The 11,785-nt window shown below is 41.8% G+C and overlaps 1 non-coding gene and 1 pseudogene across 1 annotated transcript; one reads left to right on the top strand and one right to left on the bottom strand.

Moving 5' to 3' along the window:
• Positions 1–2,242: 2,242 nt before the first annotated feature.
• Positions 2,243–2,315, bottom strand: TRNAK-CUU (transfer RNA lysine (anticodon CUU)). Its single transcript has one exon. It is a non-coding gene; the product is annotated as a tRNA-Lys (tRNA).
• A 7,936-nt stretch (positions 2,316–10,251) lies between these two features.
• On the top strand, positions 10,252–10,874 carry LOC101405999 (large ribosomal subunit protein eL19 pseudogene; annotated as a pseudogene).
• Positions 10,875–11,785: the final 911 nt, after the last annotated feature.

The raw sequence follows: 11,785 nt of genomic DNA, 5'->3' as shown, positions 1-11,785 counted from the left end.
AGAACAGCTTGTTGGCATGGGGAAGCCTTCACACACAAACACATTGGACTTGGGTCCAGGAACCTTTTTGCAAATACACGCAAAAGACAAAATTTCTTTTTTTACATCTTTATTTGCCTTAAAAATTTCATAACAAGGTTTTTAAAAACTTTTTTAAATTGTGCCTGTATTACATTTTGGGGGCAAAAATTATCACTTTCTGTAAAAGTAGAAATAAATCCGATTGTGCAAATCACAAAGTAAACTAATTTTGCTCAAAAGCAAATTTCAGTGAGAAACCTGCCTTTGTTGATCACTATACGTCATCTTTTCAAAAAAAGCTTTTTTTTTCCTCATAAAGAGGACACCAGATGCCTAGTGCATTTTCAGGACAGGCAAATGCAGAGTGCACCTTCCTTACTAGATTCACGCTTCCCTTGGAAAGAATTTGCCATCCACGAAGCACTACAACTAAGTTCCATCCTGTTTATGTAAACAAAACAAAAAACTTGTCTAAGAGTCAATTGTAATGGAAAAGGAGTAAAAGAACTACAAAATCAATTTCTGGCATGTTCAACAAAATTTTAAATGTTACATTAGGGGCTGGCTCTCTGGCATAGTGGTTAAGTGCTCGCGCTCTGCTGCTGGCAACCCGGGGTTCGGATCCCGGGCGCGCACTGAGGCACTGCTTGTCAGGCCATGCTGTGGCGGCGTCCCATTTAAGTAGAGGAAGACGGGCACAGATGTTAGCCCAGGGCCAGTCTTCTTCAGCAAAAAGAGGAGGATTGGCATGGATGTTAGCTCAGGGCTGATCTTCTTCACAAAAAAAAAAAAAAAGTCACATTAAATCTCTCACAATCAGGCCTTTACAAAAGATCAATAAGATAGAGTTTATACAAGTTTAGTCGAAAATAAAACAGGCTTGCATCTGAGTCTTTGCTGGAATCTTTTAAAATTATGTTTACTTTCAGAGTAAAAAGTAGAAGGTTGAGAATAGGAAGAAATTCTGCTTCTGACTGCCTTCCGACTCAAGACTACAACACGAACGTCAGCTCTTGCTGGAATTTCCAACCTGCCCTCACTTTCCAGTGCCCACAACAGTGTGAGCCAATTCCTTAAAATCACTCTCTCTCTATATATATATATAGAGAGAGAGAGAGAGAGTGTATATATATATACACTCCAGAGTTGTCTGGAGAACTCTGATAAATACAATCTCTTTTGGACGAGTAGGGGGGCCCTGCCCAGGCCCCAAGATGGACCTGGAGGTGCCTCCCCACTCCCTAGCCCTCTCCTCTCCCACCCCAAGATGTGGGAGCCTCGGTTTTCTGGCATGGAGGCAGGACCCAGAGTGGCTGGGTGCCAGAGCTGCAGGGACACCCAGAAGAATGGACCCCTGGAAACTCAGATACCCAGATGACTCGACTCCATGACTCACCAGTGTGAATCCTCAGGGCCAGCGTCGCTAACCTTCCCACTCTCCTACCCATCCCCAGAAAGGAACCCACACGTCCCTCACTGCTTGCTTCTCCTGCGATGGAGGACATCTAACCTGTGCTGAGAGTATCCCACCATTTCCAATTTTCTTTCTACTTTAGAAAGGGGAGAGGGGCTGTGACAGGGCTGGATGGCCCAATGATGGGCTCCCTTCCTGTCTCGTCTCTGTCCCATGAGGGAGGAAAGCTCGGGTGGGCGCAGGTGGGGACACACAGTTGTTGGAGGAGACCATGGCCCTAGGGGGATGGGGGGGAGCACCCCTGGATACAGATGAGACCCTGTGTAGGTTCCCACTCAGGGCCAGAGGTAGTGAGGTTGCCCCTTTGGCTCAAAATCTACTTCCAAGTCATCTGTTGTTGCTCTCGTTCAGCTGGTAGAGCTTATATGTAACGAGTTCAAGTCCTACGTTGGGGGATATTCTTGACTTGGCCTGGTTAGCGCCTGCCCTGATCGTGGGAATTTCAAGGAAGTCCCTAGAAGGGAAATTCCTCAGAGAGGCTCTCCGTCACTCTTTGTACTGTATCTGGAACTTTCACGTAAATTTCAATTTTTTGAATTACAAAATATGTAATGAGACAAAAGCAACTTGCTCTAGTGGGATTCGAGACCAGCTCCTGATGTGGACCTTCCTGGATCAGCAACAGTTTCCCCTTCCAAAGAGGCTTCCTTCATACCGACCCAGTCCCTGCTGCTTAGGTCTTACCATTTATACCACCTAGGACCCAGTCACTCGTGCTTGGGTGTAAGACCATTCAGACAAAAGTCACGCCCAACGTGGGGCTCGAACCCACGACCCTGAGATTAAGAGTCTCATGCTCTACCGACTGAGCTAGCTGGGCAGATACAAGCCAGTGTTTAAAGCACTCCATATGCTGGTTCTCCAGAATTTTGCTGTCCTGAAATTGGATTCTGGGCACGCAGCATCTCAGGCTCTGGAAATTAAAAAAAAAAAGTAAAAGACATATATATATATTCTACTTGGCAAACAAGAATATTAACTGAGAAGCTGCTTCAAACCTACCTTGGCCATCAATTGATTTAATGATGACATTATAATTTTGTAATGATTGACATTATAATTTTGTAATGACTTGAGCTCAGTTTTATGTCATATCCTAGGAAGAATGGTATAAAAACCAGGATGCCACCCCAAAGGAGGAGAGCTCAGTATGGCCAAGAGGGAGGTTGCCTAAATTAGTCACTGGACATCCTGCCAGAACAAAAAAAAGTGAAATTGTAGCAGAGAGAAAACAAAACCTGCACTGAATCCAAAACACAAGGCTAGGACGTGATGGAGTAAGAGGCAATAACTTAAGTGGCTGAGAGAACCTGGAGAAACAGGCCAAGGGAAAAAGTTGGGATTGACTTGGATTGTTAAGGAGTTGGCTCCTGATGAAGGTAGACATCATTTATGAGTGCCAATCAGCACATAAGTCAAGTGAAAAATCATGGGAGAGGTTTCTTTTCCAGAACTGTTTTTTCAAGAGTTACTACTCAGGGGCCTGTGGGGTGGCACAGCAGTTAAGTTTGCATGCTCTGCTTCTGCGGCCTGGGGTTCGCAGGTTCGGATCCCCGGTGCGGACTGATGCACCGCTTGTCAAGCCATGCTGTGGCGGTGTCCCATATAAAGTAGAGGAGGATGGGCACAGATGTTAGCCCAGGGCCAGTCTTCCTCAGCAAAAAGAGGAGGATTGACAATGGATGTTAGGTCAGGGCTAACCTTCCTCACACAGAAAAAAAGACTTACTGCTCAAATAAATACATTGTAGGAAAAGAAATAAAACAATGGCAGAAGTGCAGGTATGCAAATTTGTTGCCAGCTTGGCTATCAACTTTAAGGAGCAATGCTATAATTGAGTGTCCACTATATAAGGCACTGTGAGAGACAGAATGATGAACAGATGTAGTACTTGACACCAACAATTTATGATATTGACATCTGAGAAGAGGACCCTCCACTATCTCCAAGCTTTTCCTCTACACACTCACACCTCCAATTCTCCCACTCCTATACTCCTCCACTACAGAAATACTTATCTGTTTGGCCATATTTCAAGATTCCAATTAAGCCAGCTTTGCCAATAGGCAGATTAAATACTTTTTTACGCATGAAGAATTCAGAAAGTGTAACTCCCATACACCCATTCTTGAGGGTATACTTTTAACAAAACAAGGGAGAAAATCAAGCAATTCAGGAAACGATAGACTCATCTGAGGAAGCAGCCAAGGAAAACCCTAGGGTAATCTCAGGGTTTGAGAGCAGCCTCCATTGATTGTAACCAGAAGGCCCTGAGAAAGAGAGGTTTCCCAAAAAAGGGAGACTCCGTGCAACGGGCACTATGATTTCTAGAGGCTATATAAACTTGAGGACACGGCAAAGACTTATTTTTTTAATCAACAATAAAAAAGACGAGTAGAGGGGCCGGCCCCGTGGCTTAGCAGTTAAGTGTGCGCTCCACTACTGGCGGCCTGGGTTCGGGTCCCGGGCGCGCACCACCACACCGCTTCTCCAGCCATGCTGGGGCCATGTCCCACATGCAGCAACTAGAGGGATGTGCAACTATGACATACATCTATCTACTGGGGCTTTGGGGGAAAAAAAAGGAGGAGGATTGGCAATAGATGTTAGCTCAGAGCCGGTCTTCCTCAGCAAAAAGAGGAGGATTAGCATGGATGTTAGCTCAGGGCTGATCTTCCTCACAAAAAAAAAAAAAGACGAGTAGACTTCAGGGGGAAAAAAGTAAAAAAGCGTTCAAGAAAAGAAAACACGGTTATGAGATTATACAGTTGTTTGAAGTGTAAGAAAAAATCCATTTGACTTTGTTGCTGGAAATATCCTCTTTCGAGTGATGCAGGAATCATCATTTTGGATTCATAATGAAGGAAATATAATCCTTAGCAATAGTTATATTATTAAAAAGTGTAAACATTGTCAATTGGAGTTTTACTTTTATTCATTAATGGGCTCTATTCCAGGCACCCTTCTAGGAACTGATTATAATTTATTTAAACAAGCCTTTAGAGAAAGCGTAGAAGACTTATTTTGATTACAGAACAGAATTAAATGTAACAGTGCCACAGTAGTTATAGCTGAGAGACAGTGGGAGACGTCTGTGAGGGGGAGGGAGGGTAGAAAAAAACTAGAAGGGCCTAGTGTCCCATTATATAAATGAGTCTGTGGTGATTAAGCTGGAGGAACAAGAAATGGAAGCAAAAATGTACTGTTTAAAGTTCCAATAAATAATAATAGAATTTTGAGTAGGAGAAAGAAGGGAATGTAAAATATGGTGAGTTGAATTCTAATCATGTGTAGCAGGGGAGTTCATAGCTACCGTCTTGATAAAGTTGATCATCAAGCAAAAGAAACACGAACACGTTATTTAGAGGTATAATTTGAGGTTTTCCAAGTTCCTCCAAAAGGACTGCTGAATTTGTCATTATTTTTGGATTAAATTTATAAAATTATCTAAGAATAACTGACATTTTTTCAATATTAATTACTCACACTTAATAGTGTATGTCCATTAGCAAGCTAGATATTTATACTGATTCAGATATTTTTATGTTCTTTCACAGAGTTTTTAAATTTTCTCCATAAAGGTCTTGTGCATTTATTCTTTCAACCATTCAACAAATATTTATTGACCACCTACGATGTTCCATGCAGTGTGCAGGGCACTGAGGATACAGCAGTGAACAAGACACACTATTGAAGCACAAGTCTGAATTAAGTTACTGACAGTTTGCAGTTTTCGAAGTTATTGTAAATTATGTTTTCTTTTCTACTATTAATTTGTTATTTCTCTTATGAAAAGCTATTGATCTTTGTTTGTTGATCATGATTTGGCACACTTTCTGAACTCTCCTATTTAATACTTGGCCTACTGATTCTCTTAGGTTTTTATGTAAAGTGTTTATATTATTATCAGTAATTAATGCCAATTTTCTCTCTTTCTTTTCAAACTTCATACATCATTTTTTTCTTGTTGTATTGTATTGTCTAGCCTGTCTTTTCAAGACACAAATTTGATCATGTCACCTCCCTACTTAAAGTCAATGGCTTTCTTTTGTTCCAAGGGAAAAAAAAAACAAAAACCCGACCTCCCTTTCCAGCTTCATCTCATACCATTTGCTCCCCCTTTTCCCCACTCCTGACTCATTTACCTGTCCCCTAGACACGTTCTGAACCCCATCCACACAGAGTGCTGTCCAACGCTGCTCTCTTTGCCTAGAAAATTCTTCCCTTCTTCGTTTGATCTGGTTAACATCCTACTTATCCCACAAATCTCAGATCAAGGATCTCACTTCTTCAAGTAGATTTTCCCTGATTAGACCAAATCTCTTTCTTATAGGCTCTAATAGGACTTTATTTTACATTTTTTGTGAGATTATTTTATTAATACCTGTATCCCTCTACTAGGCTGTAAACAGTATAGGGACTGTCTGAGGAAGAAACAATGACTTGTTTTTGCTCACCACTTTATCTTTTTTTTTTTTTGTGAGGAAGATTAACCCTGAGCTAACATCCATGCCAAGCCTCCTCTTTTTGCTGAGGAAGACTGGCCCTGGGCTAACATCCGTGCCCGTCTTCCTCTACTTTATGTGGGACGCCGCCACAGCATGGCCTGACAAGCAGTGCATTGGTGTGTGCCTGGGATCCGAACCCGGGCCGCCAGCAGCAGAGTGCACGTACTTAACCAGTACACCACAGGGCCGGCCCCTCACCACTTTATCTTAAGCCCCTGGTATTATTCTTGGCACAAGGCAGAAGTTCAACCAATATGAACTTTTTGAATGAATGAATGAAGTTAGGAATTTCCTTAATAAGTTAGGAATAGCCTTGGTGAAGGCTATTTTATCTATATAAATATTTTTCAAACTTAGAAAATCTATTTTACTAAATAGAAAAATGTTAATAAGAAACATGGCACCATTTTTTGTTTTCACTAAGATGTTTCAGGATGAAAATATTTGAGAGGAAAAAACATGGAGAGAACTTTCTAATCTGTCAGCTTTTTATGTGCATGGTCTTAGTGTTTACACATTTTCTCATTTCATTTTCAAAACAATTCCATAAGACCGGAATTATTATTTCTGCTTTAAGATGGGAGAAATGGGCACAGAGTGGGTACACAGTTGGCCTCCAATGCAACATTGCCCTTTGGGAGCCAGTCTCTGTGCTAAGTGCTGAATAACACCTACCACCTTTTCCCATTTCTCTCCACCTGGTTGTAGGATCTCCTGACTGGCTGGTCAGCCAGGGTAGGGTAACGTGCACCTTAAAGTATGTTAAAAAGAAATGACAGGCCCAAAATGGAGTCACATATGCTAAGCCCCCTCAAGACTTAACTCCTAACCTAATGTCAGTTTCAGCCTCTCTCAGGAGTGGAATTTTAAACCAATCAGTCTGGAATTTCCTGATGAACACTAGTGAGGTAATCTGCCTGATAAGATGCCCTACCTTCCCCTAAGGGAAAGTGACCTTGCCTGAAATAATCCACTGTTTTAACTTCTTTGTCCATCCCTTTTCTGCCTATAAAACCTCCTGTTTTGAACAACTCCTCAGAGCTCTCATCTATTTGCTGAATGAGACGCTGTCCAATTCAGGATCACTGAATAAAGCCAATTAGATCTTCAAACTTACCTGAATTTTTATTCTTTAACAGAGTGATTGCCATTGCAAAGGAACATGAGAATACTTCCTCAATCTTCCGTTTGTTCATTGAATGAAATTTACTTGAGTTTTATTAAAATGAGAGTCATGTTCTATCTTTAGTCCTCAGATTCTGCTCTACTCAAAAGAGGGCCAGGGTCCAGGCCTGAATTTCTTCTATTCTTTATGATGGAGTCTCTCCAGGTGCGTGACTGGGGAAGGAAGTCCTGATTAAAGTAAATTATCCTAAGAGAGAAGGATTCAGGCTGGGGGTGCGGGGGGTCCGGAGTGCGGCGGAGAGGAGAGGAGCACCAGAATCTAGCCCTTAGGACGTTGTGGTGGCTCCAAAGGAAGAGCTGGGCATTAGGCCTGGGAACACTTCTTACCCTTTCTCTTCTTTTAATGTTTTCAGGGCTCAGCCTCTTCATTTTTCCTTAGTGGTTTCCCCAGCCCCATATTCTAAGAACACTCTACCAGAAACCTCAACAAAAAATAAAAATTCAAATTGCATCAGATTGTCACCAACTAGTGCCCCGAGGAAGTTAATGGTGGGTTTGGAACCATTTGACTGTTGTTATGTTAAGGAGACACAACCAGCAACCACCCTGAAGTTAACCAAGTGTCCCTACAAGAGCTGTGCCCATGACCTTGCCTTATTTTTAATACGAAGATCTCTTCAGGAGGCGATTAAGCCTAATTACCGTAATCTGAGCGGTATACCCGCCTCTCCCTTTTGAATATTCATTCCCCAACCAAATACAAGTTCTTCCTTTCCTTTGTTCGAGGACACCATGACTTTGGAAATGATTCCTCATGGCCTCCTATTTGCTGCAAATACGCTTTATTTTGTGAGACAACTTCCACTGGTACAGAGTCTTATTTAACTCACCAGGAGGCAAGCCCACTTGGTTTGGTAATAAAATGACTAATAGACATAAGAAAAGGTGCTCAACGTCCCTAATAACTTGAGATCTTTCCTAAAGGTCTTTTTCCCTCTAAGGGTTTTTTAACAAGTGAGGAATGTAGTCAGCATTGTTTCTAGGTGAGGACATATAAACTGAAAATAAAATCTTTATTCAGCATATAATCCAGAGCAGGTCTCACGATGTAAATGCTTCATACTCTAGAATTTTTTTAATACCAAAAAAAGTTATAAAACATACACACATATAGATATTTCAGCCCTTGAAAACAGTACAGTATAACAGAAAGACTAAGAACCGTATTTCATTAACAAAACTCAGAACGTCGCCAAGCCAAGCCAACCCTATTTTCAGAGGACACAGTTGCTCAGTGCTCTGGAGGCTCCTGACCCAGCTGCAGGCCTGCCCCAGCCCCCCGGGAGAGGGCATCCCTACCCCTCCCAGAAAGCCACACCCTCTACCCCAGACCTGGGCCATATCCCCACTCTCTAAAGGCGATCTCTATTCAGGAGCTCGTTCTCGAGGCATTTTCCACTCTGAACTCAATGCTCTAAATGAATTGAAAGACTGCCTTTGCAAGCAGCTCAAAACCATATTTTGAAGTTAGGCTGCCTCGAGAGTGGTCCAAGGGCTGTGGGCTGTTCATCACCATCTCAGAGTAGTAAATTGAAATTCAAGTTAAATGTTAAGCTCACCTTGACTCTGAGGCCTTGAAACCCAGAAGCTTTACATTCCATTCCAAACATCCCTTTCAGACCCCTGAGCTTTCTCGGCACTTGAGGCATACACAGAACGACTCTTACTGTGGGGCTGAACTATTTGCTGAGTATTTTAGGTAGTTAATTATATTGAATAGTTTAAAATATATCCCTACGTATTTTTGTTCAGTGATATGGGGGGCATGTTACTATATTAAAAATATATAGTAACATGTCTATATAAACATGTGTATATAAATAAAGTAACATGTATATATAAAGTAAATATAATAATTTATATTATGCACATATTTGTGCCATTGTTGTAGAGCATCTTTAGTCTCTGGCTGCTCAATAGACCTTAAAAAATAAATTTTTCCAAATATTGCATCATTAGAATTAAGAGCATGCAGAGTAATGCCGCAGATGAGAAAAAAGTAAGCAGGTAAGGGAATGAAAGCGAGAAATAAGGGGAGCTGAAGAGAAACTCAAAAGATAGAATCAGTAGTGCCTGATGACAACTTGGATGGAGAAGTAAAAAGAAACAAGTGGTCTAGAGAGAACCCAGTAGTTTTGGCTTGAGCAACGTTCTGTATGGCAATACTATAGGTAATATCAGCTCAGAAACATAATTTGGAGTGATGCATAAAGAAAAGACATAATTTAATTTTGTATAATTTTGAAGTGTTCGTGGGCTGTCTAGGCAGAAATACCTAGTAGGTAGTTAGATATGTATTTATCTCAGGGGAAAATTGGGTCTAGATATATGTTTTTCTCAGTTTTATTGAGGTAGAATTTATAAACTATAAATTCACTCGTAAATGTATAGCTCAATGATTTTTAGTAACTTTGTAGCTCTGCAATCATTGTCACGTTCCAGTTTTAGAACACTCCCACCTCCAGCCTTATGCAGACATTGATCTGCATTCTGTCTCTATAGTTTTAGAAATTTCATATAAAGGGAATCATCTAAGATGTATACTTTTGTGTCTGGCTTCTTTCACTTAGTAAAATGTTTTTGAGATTCATCTATGTTGTTGTACGTTTCAGTAATTCATTTTTTTCATTGCAGAGCAGCATTCCATTCTATGGATATACTCATTTTGTTTATCCATTCACATGTTGATGGACATTTGACTATTTGTTTGGCTATTAAGAACATTTGCCGGGCCGGCCCCGTGGCTTAGTGGTTAAGTGTGCCCACTCCGCTGCCGGTGGCCCGGGTTCGGATCCCGGGTGCGCACCGACGCACCGCTCCTCTGGCCATGCTGAGGCCGCGTCCCACATACAGCAACTAGAAGGATGTGCAGCTATGACAGACAACTATCTACTGGGGCTTTGGGGGAAAAATAAATAAATAAAATCTTTAAAAAAAAAAAAAAAGAACATTTGCCAAAGGTCTTTATGTGAACAAGTTTTCGTCTGTCTTAGGTAAATATGTAGAATTGATGGGTTGTATAATAGGTGTATGCTTGACTTTTTAAGAAACTGCCGCCTTTTGCAGCTGCGGCCGCAGCCATGAGTATGCTCAGGCTTCAGAAGAGACTTGCCTCCAGCGTCCTCCACTGTGGCAAAAAGAAGGTCTGGTTGGACCCCAATGAGACCAACGAAATCACCAATGCCAACTCCTGTCAGCAGATCGGGAAGCTGATCAAAGATGGCCTGATCATCTGGAAGCCTGTGACTGTCCATTCCCGGGCTCGATGCCGGAAAAACACCTTGGCCCGCAGGAAGGGCAGACATATGGGCATAGGTAAGCGAAAGGGTACTGCCAATGCTCGAATGCCTGAGAAGGTAACCTGGATGAGGAGGATGAGAATTCTGTGCCGGCTGCTTAGAAGATACCGTGAATCTAAGAAGATTGACCGGCACATGTATCACAGTCGGTATCTGAAAGTGAAGGGTAACGTGTTCACAAACAAGCGGATTCTCATGGAACACATCCACAAGCTGAAGGCAGACAAGGCTCGCAAGAAGCTTCTGGCTGACCAGGCTGAGGTCCGCAGGTCTAAGACCAAGGAAGCACGCAAGCGCCGTGAAGAGCGGCTCCAGGCCAAGAAGGAGGAAATCATCAAGACTCTGTACAAGGAGGAAGAGACCAAGAAATAAAGCTCCCCCTCTCTTGTCCGTATATAGTGGCCTCGGCAATTCCATAGTTCAATAATTCAATAAAATAAAACGAGCCTTAAAAAAAAAAAGAAACTGCCAAATTGCTTCACTAAGTGACTGCATGATATTACATTCCCACCAGCAATATATGAGGGTAGTGATGTACTTTTGACTGTCATCAATATATAAGTGGTATTAGCAATATGTATGTGATCACTCAGCATATTGGTCAGTATAGGCTAGATTATGCTACAGTAACAAACAACTGCAAAATCGCAGTGGCTTATGATAACAGAGGTTTTCTTCTTGCTCGTGCAACTAGTCCATCCAGGGTTGGTTGCAACTCAACTGTGTTTCATCTTCAGTTCTTCTGGAACTCAGGGTGATGGAGCAGACCATAGGGGGAGCACTTGCCTTTTTTAATGGTGAGGAAGAGAATGTAGTATAGAAAAAGCTGGTTCTTAAAGCTTCTACCTGAAAGTAACACATACCAGTTCAACTCATATTTCTTTGGTCAGTCTAGTCTCATGGCTGAGCCTGATTTTAATGAATAGGGGAAAGTGTAATCCTCCTCCAGGGAGTGGTGGGGAAGTAGATGTTGATGAAGCCAAAGTTTATTATCTACCGCACTCATTGAGATGATAAATGGATAAGGGCAAAATCCTGTGGAATGCCAGAATTAATTTATTTATAAACACATTTTAATGAGCACCTACTATCTGTCAATGATAACGTGTCTCTTATCATCCAGCAAGCTAGCCTGGGCTTGTTCACATGGTGGTAGAAGGGTACCAAGTGGACAAGTTGAAGCATTCAAGACTCTTTGAGGCCTATGCTTGAAATTGGCACAATTTCACCATATTATCAAGACAAAGCAAGGCACAAGACCTACCCAGTTTAAAGAGATAAGGAAATAGACTCCACCT

This window comes from Ceratotherium simum, chromosome 19, assembly GCF_057802395.1.
Source record: "Ceratotherium simum simum isolate JZ-2026a chromosome 19, ASM5780239v1, whole genome shotgun sequence".
NCBI lineage: Eukaryota > Metazoa > Chordata > Mammalia > Perissodactyla > Rhinocerotidae > Ceratotherium > Ceratotherium simum.
The sequence above is the reverse complement of the archived record's forward strand: the minus strand, read 5'-3'. Positions and strand labels throughout refer to the sequence as shown.